The 19,632-nt window shown below is 35.3% G+C and overlaps 1 pseudogene; it reads right to left on the reverse strand.

The window, feature by feature from the left end:
• Positions 1-15,255, reverse strand: part of LOC143655464 (cullin-1-like) — a 56,337-nt pseudogene extending 41,082 nt beyond the window's left edge.
• Positions 15,256-19,632: the final 4,377 nt, after the last annotated feature.

Consider the following 19,632-nt stretch of genomic DNA (forward strand, 5'->3'; position numbering starts at 1 on the left):
GTCCTTAGAGATCACCTAACAGAACTGTCTGATTTTATTAATGAAGACCTATATTTTGTAAGTGATCTACACAAAGAAAAATATACAATTGATGTTCATTGTTGTCTCAATCAAGAATTAGACCTGAAAATATTAATTTTAACAAGTAGCTAAATCTTGGAAGGGTACCTATAGTTAGTTGCATCAGATATTTCAGTATATGTTTGTTCGGACCCGTGTCATTGACCCACTGGGAGGGTGATTCTTGGTTGATTCCTGGTCAGAAGGTTATTTATTTAAGTGAACGTGCAGCAGAACAAATTACACTAATTTACCTTCATGATTTCATTGGGTCTAACAGGATATAAATGATCAACTTTACACACAGTATCTTGCATAATCCACAGTTTCAATATTGTAATCAGAGAGCAATTGGCATATTACATCTAATTTGCACTTTTGCAACATTTCCTTGCCCTTTCTAATATGCTCCTGAAACTGCAATGATGATGATTTTAAATTCACCTAGTTCTTAGAAAACAGAAGCATATCTGCTATGCTCATTTCCATGTGCCTAAGAGAGAAAAAGAAAATGGAGACACTGTCAAGAAAACACTGAAGCCCCTATAATTGGTTGATCCGCCGCTTATCATTTGGAAATCGACCTCCAAGCAAATGAGATTAAAATCCCCTTTCTCACAGCTGCTTAAAAACAATTCCCATTTGTATCAAACCCTATCCTTTCAGGACTGAGGGAGAATTGGCTCCGATGGGAAAAGGCACCTCGAGACACAAGGAAATTGGAAGTAAATGTACATAGATCATTTATCCCGTCACATGTTATCTTAAAATAAAAAACAGGTCCAGGAGATTCGCTGACGAGGAGGAAGGAAGGACAAGTGAAAACACTACAGCTGTAGCAGGATGTACAAAGATAAACCCTGTACTTACTCAGCAACTCTGGCTTCAGACAGAGTTTTACTTTTGAAACCCTTCCTTTGTGTTACTACCCAAATGCTCTGGGACGTTGGCGAGAGCCTCTATTTCCTCTAGACCAACTCTCCATTCGGAAACATGAGGAAACTGAGTGCTAGAAAAATTAACTCACCCAGGTTCACAGAAATAGCTAAACTTGCCACACATTTCTATGCAATCAGATGCTAGTCGCTGCATTTCGTGAGCAAGTGAAGATGCTGACGTCTCAGGTTGCTGGAAAGGGGCAAGCCAAGGTGTGCAAGACAGTAGGTCCTCTCCTTACACGGAATTAACAGACAAAGCAGGGGCGAGCGGAGGTAAGTCCTGGGAACTAATATGCCCATACCAAAGCCAGGATGGCTTTTCCCTGGGCAGCCTTTTAGGAGACAGGACTTCTAGGCCTTCGCAAAGCATTGAGTCCCTGCCCTGGGACTGTTGGCCGGGATGATACAGGTCCCTGTATCTGATGCTATGGGACAGAGGGGACGTCTCAGAGGTTGGCATTCATCCCGGCTCCCATTCGTCGTGGGTAATCAGATAATCTGCTGGGTTCCAGAAAGAGAAGGTCTCCGGTAGAAGTCTCCTGCCACCCCCCCCCCCCCCGCCCCAGAGGTCTCTTGGGGGGCTTCCTTAGCCTTACAAAGTCAGATCCCTGGTGGTACCCTTTCAATGACATAATTACATTGAAAATGCAGTGGTTTATTCCTTACACGTTCTCAAGCTGTACAACCAGAGGGGGACAGCAGTCCCACCTTGGCTCAGTAGAGGGGTGCAACTCAAGCCTTGGGGGTCCCCACTATCGCTGCTGGTCTTCCCTTACTTCTGGAACTTTGGGGCTCTTTTCAGATTTGCTTTAATATTTGTAACACAAAATGTCTTAAACTATCATTAAATATTCTCATTTCTCCCCAGAATATAACTGCTATGCATACTTTTTAATTCTTTCACGATTTTTCCTTCCTGTACCATTCTAACTCCCTCAGAATTGTAGAGGAAAACCCGAGAGCCATACATTTTTCACATAATGTGTTATATTTAAAGTGTTCTTGTATGTCTCCTTCTTCAGCAGTTTGATCGTTTATTATTGACAAGAGCTGTAATTTTATTGCACATCAGTCATATTCTCTTGGAATAGTGTATACTATGTGCTTGGCATGGTCCCTGTTACTAGATGTTATTAATGTGTATAAATATTATTTATAAAAATAACTATTATTATTCCTCTTTGCATATCAGTTTATGACATAGCGTAATAAGGAAAATCATTTCCTTAATGAGAACCGAAGGTGCCTACTGATGAAATTTAATATGGGTGAGAGTGCAGCAGAAAGGGAGAGAGTTCTGTGACCCTGGGAAAGTCATCCACATTGTCTGAGCCTCATTTTTCATATTTGGTCAATGGAGAGACTAAACTAGGTGATATTTAAAGGCTGGCAGTCTATTATTCCAGCCAGCTTTGTGTTCGCTTTCAGATTCTAGGCTTGTAGCCTAAACTTTTACTGATATTCTTTTATTTTCAGCAAGGCTATCAGCTTGGTCAGTGGCAAATAGGTGGTATCTGGGAAGCAGCTTAAGATGTGCTCTGCAGATGTGAAGAGAGGAGGATAACACACTTGCTTGAAACATTTGTATTTTTTTGCCGTGTGGGGAAGTTTATAGCCCCCCACCCCTGCCTATGTGCCTTTATGCAAACTTTAGGGCCACATTTCTTTTAAAACCTACCAAGGGCTAAAGTAGTCTCATAAACGGAAAATGAAAATTCTTTTCAGATAAAGGGCACAAAGTTTGACAGTCATCAAAATAGCAGCTCATGTACATATTTCCTAAGATATTTTAAACTATTTTTCTGTAAGCAACTCTGTTTTCTAGTGAAAAGTGCCACAAAGCGTAAACACACTAATGCCATATATATTTGGCAATCTCAATTTTCAAAAGTGAAGTGGAAAATAATTTAATCATCAACGTTCTGAGCAATGAGAAGACATGTCACTGAAATCACATACTAAATTGCATGTGTTTATTTAGGAATGCCTCCTACAGCTTCCTTCAGAGCCTTTTTAAATTTTCTTTTAAATCTATTTCTAATCAGGTTAATTAATCATTTAAAAGAACAAATGTACAACCCATATTTTCATCACAATTTGTTACTATTTTAAAACAGGTGATTATTCGATTAAATCCCTGTCTACATTATTAGAATGGAAGGTTCATGAGAGAATGTAGAGTTTCTGTCTTCTTTATCAACTGTACCAGGAACTTTGTAAACAGTAAAATAAATACTAGGAAGACTGAGTGAATAAATGAATGAATGAATGAATCAATCAATCAATCAATAAAAGAATGATTGAATAAGTGAATGAAAATTATATCATCTAGGCTCAGACCCAGATGGTTTCACTGGTTAATTCTAGCAGGTATTTAAATCAAAGGTAACACAAATACTTGTAACACACTTCCTAGAAAGAGAAGAGGAGGGCACATTTCCCATTTCTTTCTATGGGATCAGCATTACGCTAATAATAAAACCAGACAAAGATAGCACAAATGAGAAACATAAGGCAACATTCATCCACAAAATACCATCTCATTTTCTGGGACGCTCCTAAAACCATCCTGGTTTGCTAGGAACCTTCAACTATTTGTTAAAGACTCAGCACAAATTTGCATGCATGGCTATCATTTATCACAGTGAAATGATAACAAAGCAAAATCAGCAAAGGGAAAAGGTCTGAGGGAAACCACATGCAAGGTCGTAACTTTCATTTCCAATTTTAGTAATTTGAGTCTTCTCTCTTTCTTGAACAACCAATTTAGTTTCAAATAATCAATTATGGTTTTATTGATTCTATTACTTTTCTATTCTCAATTTCTTTTAACTCTAATTATTACTTCCCTTCTCCTTACCCTATTTAATGTCTAGGTTGAACATTAAGCAACTATAAATATAAGGGTTTTTTTTGGACTTTTCAATTTTATTACATATTTCTATTCTATGCCAGTATCATACTAGTTGTTGCATAGTAAGTCCCTTCCAAAAGGGTTAAACCACATACTTATGGCGTTCTTTTCACTGTGAATGTACTCCAAATATTCCTAAGATGCAAATACATTGCTTAGTCACTTGGACCCAAAGTTTATATCTTGAGGACAGCTGAGTTAGTACTTCTCCAAGTTACTGCTGATGCTTTATAACCTTCTCCATATTCATAATTCTCACAATAGCTTCCTGAATCTGCATTTATGGTCTTCCTCAGTAATTTTAATGGGGTTTTTTATTCTTGATTATGTTTGGTTTTCATTGGCAAATTGATGATAACCCTTGATTTCTTATTTTGTAACCAACATATAGTTTTAACAAGGTAACTGGCTTCAAATCCATGTCATCAATATTTGCATTTTGTCTCCTAAGGCCAGTACTTGGCTTCAATAAAATATGCATGATATGTTGAAATGTCCATTTTAATTTGAGGACTATTACTCAACTACTGTTCAGTGTAGACGTCTCTTGAGTTTTATTGAAACAGGATTGCTATCTGGAATGCAGATGCTTGTAATGGTTTTATGTTTTTGAAGCAGTTATTTACTAATTCTTCTTTAGACCTTTGTTTTAACCCCCTCAAGTGTCTTCCATTATGACAAGTAGTATACAAACCTGTATATTTCTGACAACAATGTTCTAACAAGGCCATGTTTACTGAAAGGGAAAAGAATATTGAATTAAATCTAGGGATCCTGAATTCATCCAACACTTTTAACCTGTTCATTCAAATCTTTACTTACACCAATTTTTTTAAATATCCACTGAATTTTAGAGGTATGCTTAAAATCACAAGTTTTCTTTAATTGAGAGATTATGCTTGCTTTAGCATCATCACTTGCCTTGTATGGTATAAAAGTCTTTTGGCCGGTATTTTTACACAGAACTTTTGAAATATGTCTTTATACTTGGGTCACTTGAAGACAACCATTACTTGTTAGTATTTGATTGGGTGTGTCTTCCATTTATATTTATTCTGAGTTCTTGGAACTTTTCTTCAACAAGAAATAATAGCATCCAGCCAACTCAGGGGATTTACTGGCTGCTTGAGTCATTTTGGTAACTGCACTGATGTCACAAGCTTTATCAAGTGCAGTCTCAAAGACAGTATTATTGTTAAACGCCAACTTTATCAGTGCATTATATATTTTAAGAACATCCAACACTGTCTCCACATGTATGTAGAGTCATTTAAGGCAGCTTCTCCATACATCTGATTTGCTGCAGGCGCCTGGCTGCGAATATGTTTCCAATGTGTTCTTTTCCTCAATTCTCCTAGGCCATCCTGGATTCTACTTGTACGAAGATACTTGCAACCCATCTATCATCATGTCTGTCCTCATCCAATAAATTCTGAACATCTGTGTAGAAAATTTCCAGGTGATTTTCAATCGTGCTTGCTCACATTTCCTCACCCGTTTATCTTGTGTGCTTCCATGAAGTTGTACTTGAGCTCTTAATTTTTCTTCTAACAGATAAGGAGGTTCTGCCTTTTCAGTAACTAGGTTCCGTTTAAAGAATTTAGCACTAGCCCTTGTGTTAAAATCTCTGGGCCAACCAAAAGTTGATATACAAAGGATTCTTTTTGTTCTGTTGGCATCGACCTTTTTGCAAATATATCGTCTTAATGATGGGCAGAGTAGAACAGAAATTATTTCGATTTTTTCTGCACAGCTTTGTCTCTTATCTATAAATAAATAAATATTTATTTATTCAAGCAGCTATTTATATCATTATGGGTTCATATTTTGAGGGTAAACTATACCCAAACTAAAAAATACCGAAAGTATATTTCATACTTTGGGTTAGAATCCAGTACTGCTTTATTTTGGTCCACAAATTGTTCCAACTTTGGCCAGTGGAAGCTCTTTCAGTTTGCACATGTATTCCTTTGACATCATTCTGGGCTTTTTAAAAAAAGCACGTTCTTACATTTCTCTGTTCCTAATTCAGTTCCAGAATCAGCCATTTCTCGAAGGGGCTTTAGTCCCTTTTATTGGAAAATAACATTAGAAACCTAGATTGAAGTGATAGGTGTTTTTGTTGCTACTGAGATGTTGTAGTTCCTAGTTCCTCTCAGCCGAGAGAACAAGGAAATGTGTGTGAGTATGCTAACCCATTTATACTCACATACTGATAAATATTTCTGTATATAATCATCTGCATCTGTATAAGGTAACCATGAGTTCACACTGATTACTTCAACTCTGATCCATTACCAGTGGAACACTCTAGTCTCCTCCCGTGGTTTATCTGTAACCCCCACTGCAATCAGGAGGAAGCTGGCTCACGCAGTCCATCACCCACCTCTCTAATTGTTCCTGGTGTGCATGTGTAGCAGCTTCCGAATTGTTAGGCTTTCCCCCATCGAAAACACCTTTATCATCTCCACCACAGTGCATATGTACATCCTTTGGCTTTCACTCTTAAAGGCTCTAGTCATTTCCAAAGTTACTTAAACCACATTTATTCTTCCACATGCTTCAACATGGTTGTTTCATCCATTCATAACACATTTAGATTCTTTGGTCATAGACTTCATTCCATATTGGGATCCTCAACTTCCCAAATTATTATAATGTTTTAATGCACACACGTTAAATTCCACTCTTTGTGCTGTACAGTTCCACGAACTTTGAGGCACTTAATGTCTTGCATTCACTATTATATTATCATACAACATAGTTTTATCTACCGAAAAGTCCTCTGTGCTTCATCTACTCAGCCCTGCCAATCCCCACTCCCAAACCCTGTTTAATGTCTCTTTAGTTTTCCCTTTTCCATGTAATTGGAGTCATAAGTATCTAACACTTTCAGAGTGGCTTCTTTCACTTGGTAATATGTAATTTAGCATTCATCCAACTTATTTTGTAGCTCCTTTAGCCCATTTATTTTTATTGCTGAATAATATTCCATTGTATGGATATACTGGGTACTTATTGAAGAACATCTTGGTTGCTTCCACCTTTTGGAAACTTTGAATAAAGCTACTTTAATATGTTTGTGTAGACAACGTTTTCAGATCGGTTTGGTAAATATGTAGGAATATGATTGCAGGGATGATGACGGAACGTTCGCTTTATAAGGAACTGTCGAAATGTCTTCCATAGAGGCTATAGCATTTGCATTCTAATTAGCAATGAATGAGAAATTCTGTTGCTCTGCATTCTTGGCAGAAAGTTGCTCTTATAATGTTTTTTCTTTAAGCCATTCTAATAGATGTATACTGGTATCTCATTGTCAGTTTAATTTAAAATCCCCCTAATTGAGCATCTTTTCATCTTTATTTTCCATCTAGTGAAGTGTCTTTTCACATCTTTTGTCAATTTTTAGTTTTATCATTTTCTCATGTTGAGTTTTAACAGTTCTTTGTATACTTTAAAATAATGAAAAATAAATATATTTATGTTTTGTAAATATTTTATCCCAGCCTGTGGCTTATCGTTTCATTCTCAAAATGATTTATTTAGCAACATAGATGTTTTTCATTTTAATAATGTCCCATTTATCAATTTTCTGTTCATGGATCATGATATGGAATTGTATTTAAAGACTCATCACCAAATCCAAGGTCATGTAGATTTTTTTTTCCTGTATTGTCTTCAAGAAGTTTTATAGTTGTTTTTATTTTCAATTTCGCCTTTAGGTTTACGATCCATTTTGATGCCATTTTTACATAAGAGGAAAGAGGTCTATTTCTAGAGCTTTTTGTTTTTGCATGTGGATGTCCAATTTTTCCAGCATCACTGGTTGAAAAGACCGTGCTTTCTCTATTGAATTGCCTTTGCGTCTTTATGGCAAACAGTTGACCGTATTTGTGAGAGCCTATTTCTTGGCCCTCTATTGTCTTTTCTGTTCCATTGATCTATCTATCTATATATATATTCATTTGCCAATCTATACTATTTTGATTACTGAAGACATAGCAAGTCTTGAAATAGTCTAGTATGAGTTGTTAACTAAAATTCTTTTTCAGTATTGAGTTGGTTATTCTAGGTTCTTTGCTTGTCCATATAAAATTTGAATTAATTTGTCAATATCTACAAACTTGTTCATGGGGATAGTGATTGAGATTGTGCATGATATAGAGATCGTGTTGGGAAGAAGTAACAATATTGAGTTTTCCAGACAATGAATAAGAAATAAATATCCATTTATTTAGATCTTTGAATTTTTTCATCAGTTTTTATAGTCCTTCTCCATGTAAGTCCTATATATTTTTTGTCAGATATCTACCTACGTATTTCATTGTTGGGAGTACTATTATAAAGATGTATTGTTTCTCAAACTTAGAAATTGCTAATTTATAGGGAATCAGTAAGATTTTGTATCTCAATCTTGTGTCCATTGACCTTGCTATGCCCTCATACTAGTTCCAGTTATATGATCAATTCTTTGTGATTTTTCTACAAAGACAATGTATATCTTTTATTTCCTTTTCTTATCTTATTGCACTGACTATAACTACTATGTATTTTGTCCCTTCTTCCTGATTTTACAGGAACACATCAGTTTTTCACCATTAAAGATTATTTTAGCTGTAGGGCCTTTTGTAGATGTTCTTCAGCAAATAGATTAAATTACCCTTTATTTCTAATTTGCTGGGAGATTTTTTCATGAAAGGATTTGTATTTTGTCAAGTTTTGTCTTTTCAATTGGTATGATCATCTCATTTTCATTTCAGTCTTTTGATGTGGTGGATTACATTGTTTCATTTTTAAATGTTGAAGCAGGTATGCATACTTAACATAAAACCTGCTTGACCATGTTATTTAATTTTTTAACACATTGTTGCATGTGATTTGCTAATATTTTGTTAAGGATTTCTTCATCTATGTTCAAACTTCATATTGGTCTGTATTTTTATTTCTTGTAAACTCTATGTCTGACTTTTTAAATGTAATTTTATTGAGGTATAATCACACACCATACAATCCATCAAAAGTATACAATCAATAGCTCACAGTATCATTGCATAGTTGTGCATTCATCACCATGGTCAAATTTAGGACAATTTTGTAATTCCAGAAAAAAAAAAGATAAAAATAAAAAATAAAACCCAAAACATTCCATAACCCTTAGGCCCTTATGGTGTATTTGTGACTGCTGATGAAAGAGTATTAAGATATTACTATTAACTATAGTCGCTGTTTTCAATGTGTACATTTGCCTTCTAAACACTCTATTATTAACTCCTTGTAATTGTGTTGTACATTTGTTCTAGTTCATGAAAGAACTTTTTTACAGTTGTTGAGTTAATCACAGTCATCAACCACAAGATTCACTGTGTTATACATTCTCATGTTCTTTTATACTCACATACCATATATTCCATCAAAAGTATACAATCAATGTCTCACAGTATCAACGCTTAAGTGGTGCAATCATCATATACTCAATTTTAGACAATTTTCAATGTTCAAAAGAGAAAAGTACAGATAGACACAAAAGAAAGAAAACCCCAAATACCCCATATCCCTTATCCTCATCCCAATTGTTGACTCCTAGTTTTGGTGTGGAACACCTGTTACTGCCGATGAAAGAGTATTAAGGTATTACTGTTAAATATAGCCCATAGCTTGAGATAGGTAATTTTCCCCATATACCACTCTATTATTAACAATTTATGCAAGTGTCATCCATTTCTAGTAGTTTACACAAGAACTTATTTATGTTTGTAGTGTTAATTGGTGACATACACAGCATTAGACAATCACTTTCAATCAAATTCACCTACAATACAACACTATGACTTATAATCCCAATTATATGCTACCGCCACATCTATCCAGTCCAAATATTTAAGTTCAACCTCATTAACAATTCTGTTCACATTAGATAACTGCTCTCCCCATTCTAACTTCAGTCTATTTCTAGGTACCCTGTACTCTACATTTTAAGTCTCTGAGTTTACATGTTCTAGTTAGTTCATATTAGTGAAATCATACAATATCTGTCCTTTTGTATCTGGATTATTTCACTTATGTCCTCAAAGTTCATCCATGTTGTCACATGCGTCAGGACCTTGTTCCTTCTTACTGCTGCATAATATTCCACTGTATTACATACCACATTTTGTTTATCCATTAGTCTTTTGATGACTTTTGGATTGTTTCTATCTTTTGGCAATTATGAATAATGCCACTATGAACTTAGGTATGAAAATGTTTGTTTGCCTCCCTGATTTCAGATCACCTGGGCATATATTGAGTAGTGGAATTGCTAAGTCATAGGGCCACACAAATATTTATTTATGTGGTGGTTCTCAGGGACCACCAAACTGCCTTCCACAATAGCTGTGCCATTTTACATTTCTACCACCCTTTCTATTTCTCCACATCCTCTCCAATATTTATGGTTTCCTGTTTGTATAGCAGCAGCCATTCTTTTAGGTGTGAGATGATATCTCACTGTGGTCTCAATTTGCATATCCCTAATAACTAATGAAGACAAATATCCTTTCATGTGCTTTTTAGCCATTTGTAATTCCTCTTTGGAAAAAATGTCTATTCATATCTTTTGTCCATTTTATAACTGGGTTGTTTGTCCTTTTATTGTTGAGTAATAGTATTTCTTTTTATATATTGGATATCAAATCTTTATATGGTTACCAGGTATTCTCTCTCGTTGAGCTGGCTGCCTCTTCATCAAAGTTCTCTGATGCACAGGAATGTTCAATCTTGAGGCTTCCCATTTATCTGTTTTTTCTTTCATTTTTTGTGCATTGGATATAAGTTCTAAAAAGCTGCCTTCTATAATTAGGCCTTGAAGATGGAGTGTATTGTACTGGCTTTTATATGTACGTCATTTATCCACTTAGAGTTAATTTTTGTGTAGAGTGTTAGGTGATGGTCCTCTTTCATTTCCTTGAATATGGATATTCAATTCCGACAGCCTCATTTTTTGAAGAGAATATTCAGTCCCAGTTCAGTGGATTTGGGGGCCTTGTCAAAAATTAACTGACCATAGATCTGATGGTGTATGTCTGAACTCTCAATTCACTTCCATTGATCTGTTTATCTTTGTGCCAATACCATGCCGTTTTAACCACTGTGGCTTTATAATCGGCTTTAAAGTCAGGAAATGGAATTCCTCATACTTTGTTCTTCTCTTTTAGGATGCTTTTGGCTATTTGAAGCCACTTTACCTTCCAAATAAATTTATTAACAACCTTTTCCAAGTCTGCAAAGTAGGTTCTTGGAATTTTGATTGGTATTGTATTAAACTTGTAGCTGAATTTGGGTATAATTGATATCTTAACAACATTTAGCCTTCCTATCCATAAACATGGAATGCCTTTCCATCTATTTTGCAATGTTTCATAGTTTCCCGTGTACAGGTCCTTTACATCTTTGGTTAAGTTTATTCCTATATACATGATTCTTTTGGTTGCTATTGCAGATGATTTTTTTTCTTAATTGCCTCCTCAGTTAAATCATTACTAGTGTATAGTAAAACTACTGTTTTCTGCATGTTAATCTTATATCCTTTCATTTCCTGAAATTTGTTTATTAGCTCAAGTAGCTTTGTCATAGATATCTCAGGATTTTCCAAACGTAAGATCCCTGTGTCATCTGAAAATAATGAGAGTTTTACTTTTTTCTTTCTTTTTTAAATTTATTTTCCTTGCCTAATTGCTCTAGCTATAAATTCTAGCACACTGGTGAATAAAGTGATGATAGTGGGTGCCCTTACCTTGTTCCCAATCTTAGGGGGAAGGTTTTCAATATTTCATCATTAAGCACAACACTGGCTGCGGATTTTTCATATATGCCCTTTATCACGTTAAGAAGTTTCCTTTTATTCCTACCTTTTGAACTGATTTTTTGTTTTTATCAAGAATGGATGCTGAATTTTGTAGAATGGCTTTTATGCATCAATCACAATAATCATGTGATTTTTCCTTTCAATTTGTTAATGTGTTACATTACATTCATTGATTTTCTTGCCTGCCTGAAATAAAGCCCACTTGGTCATGGTATATAATTATTTTAATATGTTGTTGGATTCAATTTGAAAGTATTTTGTTGAGAAATTTTGCATCTATATTCAATAGAGATTGGGCTGTGTTTTCCTTTCTTATAGGATCTTTATCAGGTTTTGGTATTATAATGATGTTTTCTTCATTGGATGAATTAAACAGTGTTTCCTTTACTTCAATTTTTAGAAGAGTTTGAATAAGAATGGTGCTAGTCCTTCTTGGAATGTTTGGTAAAATATTCCAGTGAAGCCGTCTGGCCCTAGGCTTTACTTTGTAGGGATATTATTGATGACTGTATTGATTTCCACTTGTGATTGGTTTCTTGAAGTCTTCTATTTATTCACTAGAAGAGTCAGTTTATTCATGTGTTTCTAGGAAATTGTTCATTTCAACTAAGTTATCTCATTGGTTGGTATACAGTTGTCCATAGTATCCTTTTGTGATTTTTGAAATTTCTTTGGCATCCATGGTAATGACTTACTTCTAATTTCTGATTTATTTATTTGCATCTCTTCTCTTTTTAATTTTGTCAGTCTAGTTAAAGGCTTATTAATCTTGTTGATCTTATCAAAGAACCAACTTTTGGTTTCATTGATTTGCTTTGTTGTTGTTGTTGTTCTCCAATTCACTTATTTCTGCTTTAATCTTTGTTATTTCTTGTCTTCTACTTGCTATAGTGTTAGTTTGCTGCTCTTTCTCTAGTTTCTTTAGTTGGCCGGTTTGGCCTTTGACTTTAGCTCTTTCTTCCTTTTTAATGTAGGCATTTAGACTATAAATTTCCCATCAACCTTCATTTATCCTGTAGGTTTTGAAATGTTTTATTTTCATTTTCATTTGTCTCCAGATATTTACTGATTTCTCCTGCAGTTTCTTCTTTGACCCACTGACTGTTTAAGAGTTCATTGTTTAACTTCCATATATTTGTGAAAGTCACAGTTCTTCCGTGGTTATTGGTTTCCAGCATTCCATACCAATCTAAAGTGCTTTGAATAATTCCAATCTATTTAAAATTATTAAGACCTATTTTGTGCCCCAGCATATGACCTATCCTGGAGAATGTTCCACGAGCACTTGGAAATAATCTATATCCTGGTGTTTGGGCTGTGCAACAAACTATATACATCTGTTAGGTCTAATTCATTTATCACATAGTTTATGTTCTCTTTTTTTATTTCCTGATTGATCCTCTGTCTGTTTATAGAGGACAGAACACTGTCTTGCTTATAGAAGAGAGTGGTGTGTTGAAGACTTCCACTATTATGATAGAAAGATCTATTGTTCCCTTCAGTTTTGCCAATATTTGTGTCATGTACTTTAGAGCTCCTTGATTGAGAGCGTAAGTATTTATGATTATTATTTCTTCTTGGTTACTTTCCCCTTTTATTACTGTTTAGTGACTTTCCATGTCTCTTATGACATCTTTACACTTAAGGTCTATTTTTTCTGAAATTAGTATAACTATCCCAGCATTTCTTTGGTTACTACTTGCATAGAATATCTTTTTGCATTCATTAACTTTTAACCTATTTGTATCTTTGGGTCTAAAATGATTCTATTATAAATAGCATATAGATGGATCATATATTTAATCAATAAGGTGTTTTTTTTTTTTTTTTTGTATGCTGTATGGCAGGGGCTGCCTTTCATTCTTCTTTCCATGTGAATATCCTGTAATTGCAGCACCATTTGTTGAATTTTTGTTGTTTTTTCGTTTGTTTGTTTTGCTTGTTTGTTTGTTTGGGGAAGTGCATGGGCCAGGAATCAAACCCAGGACTCCTGTACAGCAGGTGAGAATTCTACAACTGAATTACCCTTGTCTTTTAACTGGAAAGTTTAAGCTATTAACACTCAAAGTTATTATTGCACAGGCAATTCTTGATTCAACCATGTACTCTTTGGTTTTTATTTGTCAGATCTATTTTTTTCTCTCTCTCTTTTTATTCTTGCTTTTATTCTTCAATATTTTGCCCTCCTCCAGACCTCTCTCTCCCCTCTCTTTTTTTCAGCCAACAGAATTATCTTTAGTATTTCTTGTAGGGAAAGTCTCTGGTTAACAAATTCTCACGGTATTTCTTTTTCTGTGAACGATCTAAATTATCCCTCACTTTTGAAGGAAAGCTTTGCTGGATAAAGAATTCTTGGCTAGCAATTTTTCTCTTTCAGCATCTTAAAATATTCATGTCACTGCCTTCTCACCTCCATGGAACCCAATGACTAGTCAGCACTTGGTCTTATGTAGCTTCCCTTGTATGTGGTGATTTGCTTTCCTCTTTGGCATTTGACAGTCTGTTTAGTATGTGTCCTGGAGTGGGTCTATTTGGATTTATCATATTTGGAGTTCATTGGGCTTCTTTGATTTGTATATTTATGTCTTTTATAAAGGTTGGGAAGTTTTTCCCAATTATCTCCTCAAATAATCTTCCTAGGCCTTTACAAATCTCTTCTCCTTTTGGAACAACAGTGATTTTTATATTTGTGTGTTTCATATTGTCCATCATTTCCCTGAGAGCCAATTAAAATTCTTCTTAGTTCACTTATTCTTTCCTCTGCCTTTTAAAATCTGTTGTGTGTCTCTACTATATTTTAAATTTGAAGTACAGTATCTTCCATTTTTGTAAGATTTACTATTTTTCTATTTTTTCAAATTCTTCATCATGCTCATCTAGTGTCTTCTTGATAGACTTTTGTCGTTAGCCACTCCATTGATGTTACTTAGGAGATTTGCATGATTAATTTGTTCCAAATTCTGTTTCTCCTCCAGCTTTTTAATTTGGTCATTTGGCTTGGTCTTACCTTCTTGCATCTTCATTTGCTTAGTCCTTTTATGTTGAATTCTAGGCATTTTATTTTCTTGATAAAGTTATTTTGAAAGTTGATTTCCCTTGCATGTCTAAGATTTAGTAGTTGCTTGAGTTTATATTGAATGTCTCCTTCGGTACTTTGTTTTACAATAATTTCCAGCCACACTAGGGCCAGAACTTCATACAGGAGGTACAACCCTTTTTGAAAATCTCTTAGAGGCTTGGCAGAAAAGCAGTTTACCAGACTGCACTTTCCCTGTCTTTCCAGGGAAAGTTTGCCAGACTGCACTTCCCTGGTGGACCACCTCCTCCCAGAAACCCCGTATCTCCCGGAGTGCAGTGGTCTGCTGTGCAGGGACCTGACTACACAACAATCCGGCCAAGACTGCAGGCCTCCAGGTGTACTGGAAGCCACCAACTCCAGGGGTAGGGGTTTGCCACTGTGCACCTTGGCTGAGACCCTGCTTGTGGGCATATGTCATTTCCAGGTTCCTGCATAGGAAGAGCTCAGGCTGGGGTTTCAACCTCCCCACTCAGTAGCCAGGCCAGGAGTGCTCTGCTTTTCACCAGCCAGCAAGACCTGGGTTTCTTTTAGAGCACTGCTTTGACAATTGGGTGGTTCATATTTGTCAGCCAAAGCAGGGCTGGTTAACCCTGCAGAGACTGTAGACCATTTCCAACGGGCCCAGGATTGGGTCTGGACAGCCTCTGAAAAGCGCTGTAGTGCCCCTGAACTTTCTGGCCTTCCCAGAAGATAGCACCCTTTGTCGACTATCTCAGAAGTTGTTTCCCTCCTGGATTCCAGGCCATGTCTGACCATGAGGGCCGAAGTGGTGGGGTTTCTGTGTGCTCACTTTGCTGGCCAAAAATTCGACTCAACATGAGCTGTGTTCCCACTTTATTTGTGTAAATGTTGGTAGAGGACTCCCCCAGCTGCCCCAGTTCTCCTCTGTCCCCCAGACAAGAAGCAGGCTGCCTGCTGCTGTTTCCCTCTGGGTTGGGACATCAGGGCCAGAAACACAGTCTCTGCCCACATTTTCTCAGACCCTTCAACCCTCACTGACTTGGGTGTTTAAATGTCCTTCCCTGTCGCTTGGGTTCCCTAACAGTTGATGTGGGTATTTTCTGCCTGGCTACTTTGATGCTTTTAGGGAAGATTTGGGGTTCCCTTCCAACCCTCCATTTTAGAAATTCTGCCCTGCTTATCTTTTCTATTCCACCCTCTCCCATGGCTTCATCCTGCTGTGGATCCTGTGAGCTTGGGTCCCTGTTTCCAGACACAGGTGGGGATCTGTCTCACTGCTGTGAGAAGTTTTATAGTCTGAGTCCCTGGTGGGAGGTGGGAGGGATCCCAGCTGCTGCTTCTGTGCACTTCCCAAGCTGTGTGGGACCAAGTGAGGGGGAGGGGAGAGGACCAGCAATGGCTTGGAAGTTCCTACCTGATATTTTTCTCTTTTTTTGATTCATTATTTGTGGGATCCTTTTCTAGTCTATACCTCCTTCCAGACTTCTGAATAGGTAACAATTACTTTTTTTTTTCACTGAATCTCTGGGGAGAGATTTTCAAAGTAGCTGTTTATATCACCATGTTGACATCATCATTCTTTGATTTTGAGAGAAGGGCAATGCTAACCTCATAGAATGAATTGGAAAGCATTCCCTCTGTTTCTATTTGTTTGGAAAATATTGTGGATAATTGATATAATTTCTTCCTTAACTGTTTAGTAGAACTGATTAGGAAAACCATCCAGGCATAGTGATTTTATTTTTTGAAAAATTATTTATTAGTGATTCAGTGTCTTTAAGAAGTACAGTTTAAGTTATCTGTTTCTCCTTATGTGAGTTTTGGTACTTTGTTTCTTAAAGGACTTCACTTATCTCATCTAAATTTTAAAACTTGTGGGCATAGAGTTGTTCATGGAATTCCTTTATTACCTTTATCTGTATTTATATCCATGGGATAAGTAGTTATGGCCACTGTTTCATTTCTGTTATTGATAATTTTGTCTTTATTCTTTTTGTTTTTCTTTGGTTAACCTTATTGAGGTTTTTAAATATTCAGGGTTTTTTGTTTGCTTGTTTTATTTTATTTTCTCTATTGTTTCTTTGTCTATCTCATTGATTTCTCTTTAATTTTTATAATTTAATTTCTTCTGCTTGCTATAGGCTTACAATTTTCTTTCTTCACTAGCTCTTTAATGTGGAATCTTAGATTATTCATATTAGATCTTTTTTCCTTTTCTAATATATGCATTTAATACCATAAATTTCCCTGTATAACTGCTTTGGCAGTTTCCTACAAATTTTATAAAGTTGTATTTTTATTGTCATTAAGTTAAAAGTATATATATATATATTTAATTTTCTTTAGACTTCTCCTTTGACCTACATGCTATTTGGAAGTGTGGTGTTTAATTTCCACATATTTAAGGATTTCCAGATTTTGTTTCTGGAATTGATTTCTAGTTTAAGTCTATTGGGGTCTTTGAGCATAATTTATATGACTTCTATTCTATTAAATTTGTCAAGGTGTATTAAAATGGCGTAGAATGTGCTCTATTTTGGTGAATGCTCCTGTGAGCTTGAAAATAATATGTATCCTCCTGTTCTTGGCTTGAATATTATATAAATGTCAATTAGATCAAGCTGCACAGGACGACTATATCTTTTTTGTTTTCTGCTAGTTCTTTCAGTCACTGATGGAGAATGCCAGTAGTGGATCTCTCTGTTTCTCCTTTTAGTAGTGATATGTTCAGCTCAGATATGTTTAATTGTCTGTTGTTAGGTGTATACACTTTTAGAGCTGTCATGTCCTCTTGGAGAAGAGACTCCCTAAACCTTTATGTATTGTCTTTCTTTATTCCTGATATATCCTGTTCTGAAGTTTTCTTTGTCTGAAATTAATATAGCTACTTCAGCTTCTTTTTATCTGGGTTAGTATGATATATTTTCTTCTTTCCTTTTACTTTTGGCCTTAAAGTAGGATCCTTGCAAAGAAGATATAGCTGGGTCCTGTTTTCCTGCTGTTGCTCTTACTGTTTACTCTGCCTTTTAATTGTTTTTTTTTTTCACATTTAAAACCATCCTGATATATTTGGAATAATAGCAACCATACTTATAGCTGCTTTAGATTCATTACCATAGCCTTCTTTTTTGTCTTTTCTGTTTCAATTGAATATTTTCTATGATTCCATTTTATCTGTTCTCAGAATATCAATCAAGAATGTATGGTTTCCCTAGCATGTACAATATGCATTTAAATGAATATCAGTCCACTCTCAAATAACACTGATTCACTGCACGTGGACTGCAGGCAGGTTATAGCGAAATGTCCCCAAGCCCCTGGGGACATCCCAAGCACTGGGATGACATCCAACAATTTCTCACTAATGGAGAGGAGACTAAAATAGCCCTGAAGTCCCCATGGTGGGCAGTCACATCCTGAGCAGAGCTGCTACGAGATCAGCTTATATGAGCAGGTTCAGACAAAAATTATGGTACCGTATGACAGAGAAGCTGCTTTCCCATGTTTACAGACACCCTGAGGATTGGACTTTCCAAAAAGAACAAAACAAAAAGACAAAATAAAATGTGAAAAGGCTACACCATTCAATGGGAATATTAAGAACAAACATTAGTATTGGCAGCATATATAGTAACACTTGGAGTCAGAAATTTAGATCATTGAAAAAGAGTTAAAACTTAAAAGTCTTAAGATTGGATCTCTGCATATTTAAGCAAAGCTGACTTAGTTTTAAAAAGTATCCCTGAAAAGTTTTAATGCTCTGTAGCATCAGGCTTTGCAATAGAAAGGAATTAAAATGCATGTGGAATTAAAATGTGAAACAAAATGACAAACCAAAATGTATTAGGACTTATTAAATGTATAAAGCTGAAAAAAGATTATTCAATTAAAAATATACATGCTGCCCATACTGATCTAGAAACGCTGTGAAATGTCTTCTTCAGTGTGCATATGTGAATGTTTTGGCGTAATTCCTATCAGATTGTTATAAAGATTGGCCTAAGCCTTCTAAGGAAAATGCATACTAACTTTGCTATTTTTTATAAAGAAAGTTTACAAATACACAATCAAGAATTATCTTTGAACATTAACATCTTAACAACCCCTTAACAAATAAAAGGGCCTCCCATAATGTTATCATATAACACATCAGGAAAAGAAAGAAAATAATTAACATCACAGACTGTTGTATGAATAAAAGGAAATGGGCATTGATTATCTTCAATATTGAAAGTCACATTTTCAAGGCTCCATTGCAGCCACAAAATTAATTTAACATACATCATAAAGTATTTTCCTTTGTAATCCTGAACTACTCATGAGATCAATGATAATATCAGAATTTTAAACAAGGATACTATTTTGATCTCAATTGGAAAATATTAGCTATGAATTCTGCCAATCAAAAGTGGAATTTTGTCCCATTCCACATGGTTACTATATAAAATTTAATTGTGGGCTCTTAGATTTGCATATTGAAAAATGAATGATATAAAAGGTGAAAATATAGGTCTAAGACTAAGTAAAGAATACTTAAAATCTATAAAATGCCTTTTGTGTAAAAGAGTATATTGGGTGAAACAATTGAACTAACAAACAATAATAACACAAAGTTTTTAATCAATGCTAAATTATAAGGCATTTAATCTAATACTTTATTTTCATGCACGTTTATTTTAATCATCCGTAATTGTATAGTGCCAAAAATCCTAGAAATAAAATTTTCACTTTGAAAATAGAATTTTATTTTATCCATTTTTTTAAATCGCAAAGATATGCTTTATTTATATTAGTATTAGAAACATTTTTATAACTTGTGATTTTTTATACAATG

This window comes from Tamandua tetradactyla, chromosome 2 (assembly GCF_023851605.1).
Source record: "Tamandua tetradactyla isolate mTamTet1 chromosome 2, mTamTet1.pri, whole genome shotgun sequence".
NCBI lineage: Eukaryota > Metazoa > Chordata > Mammalia > Pilosa > Myrmecophagidae > Tamandua > Tamandua tetradactyla.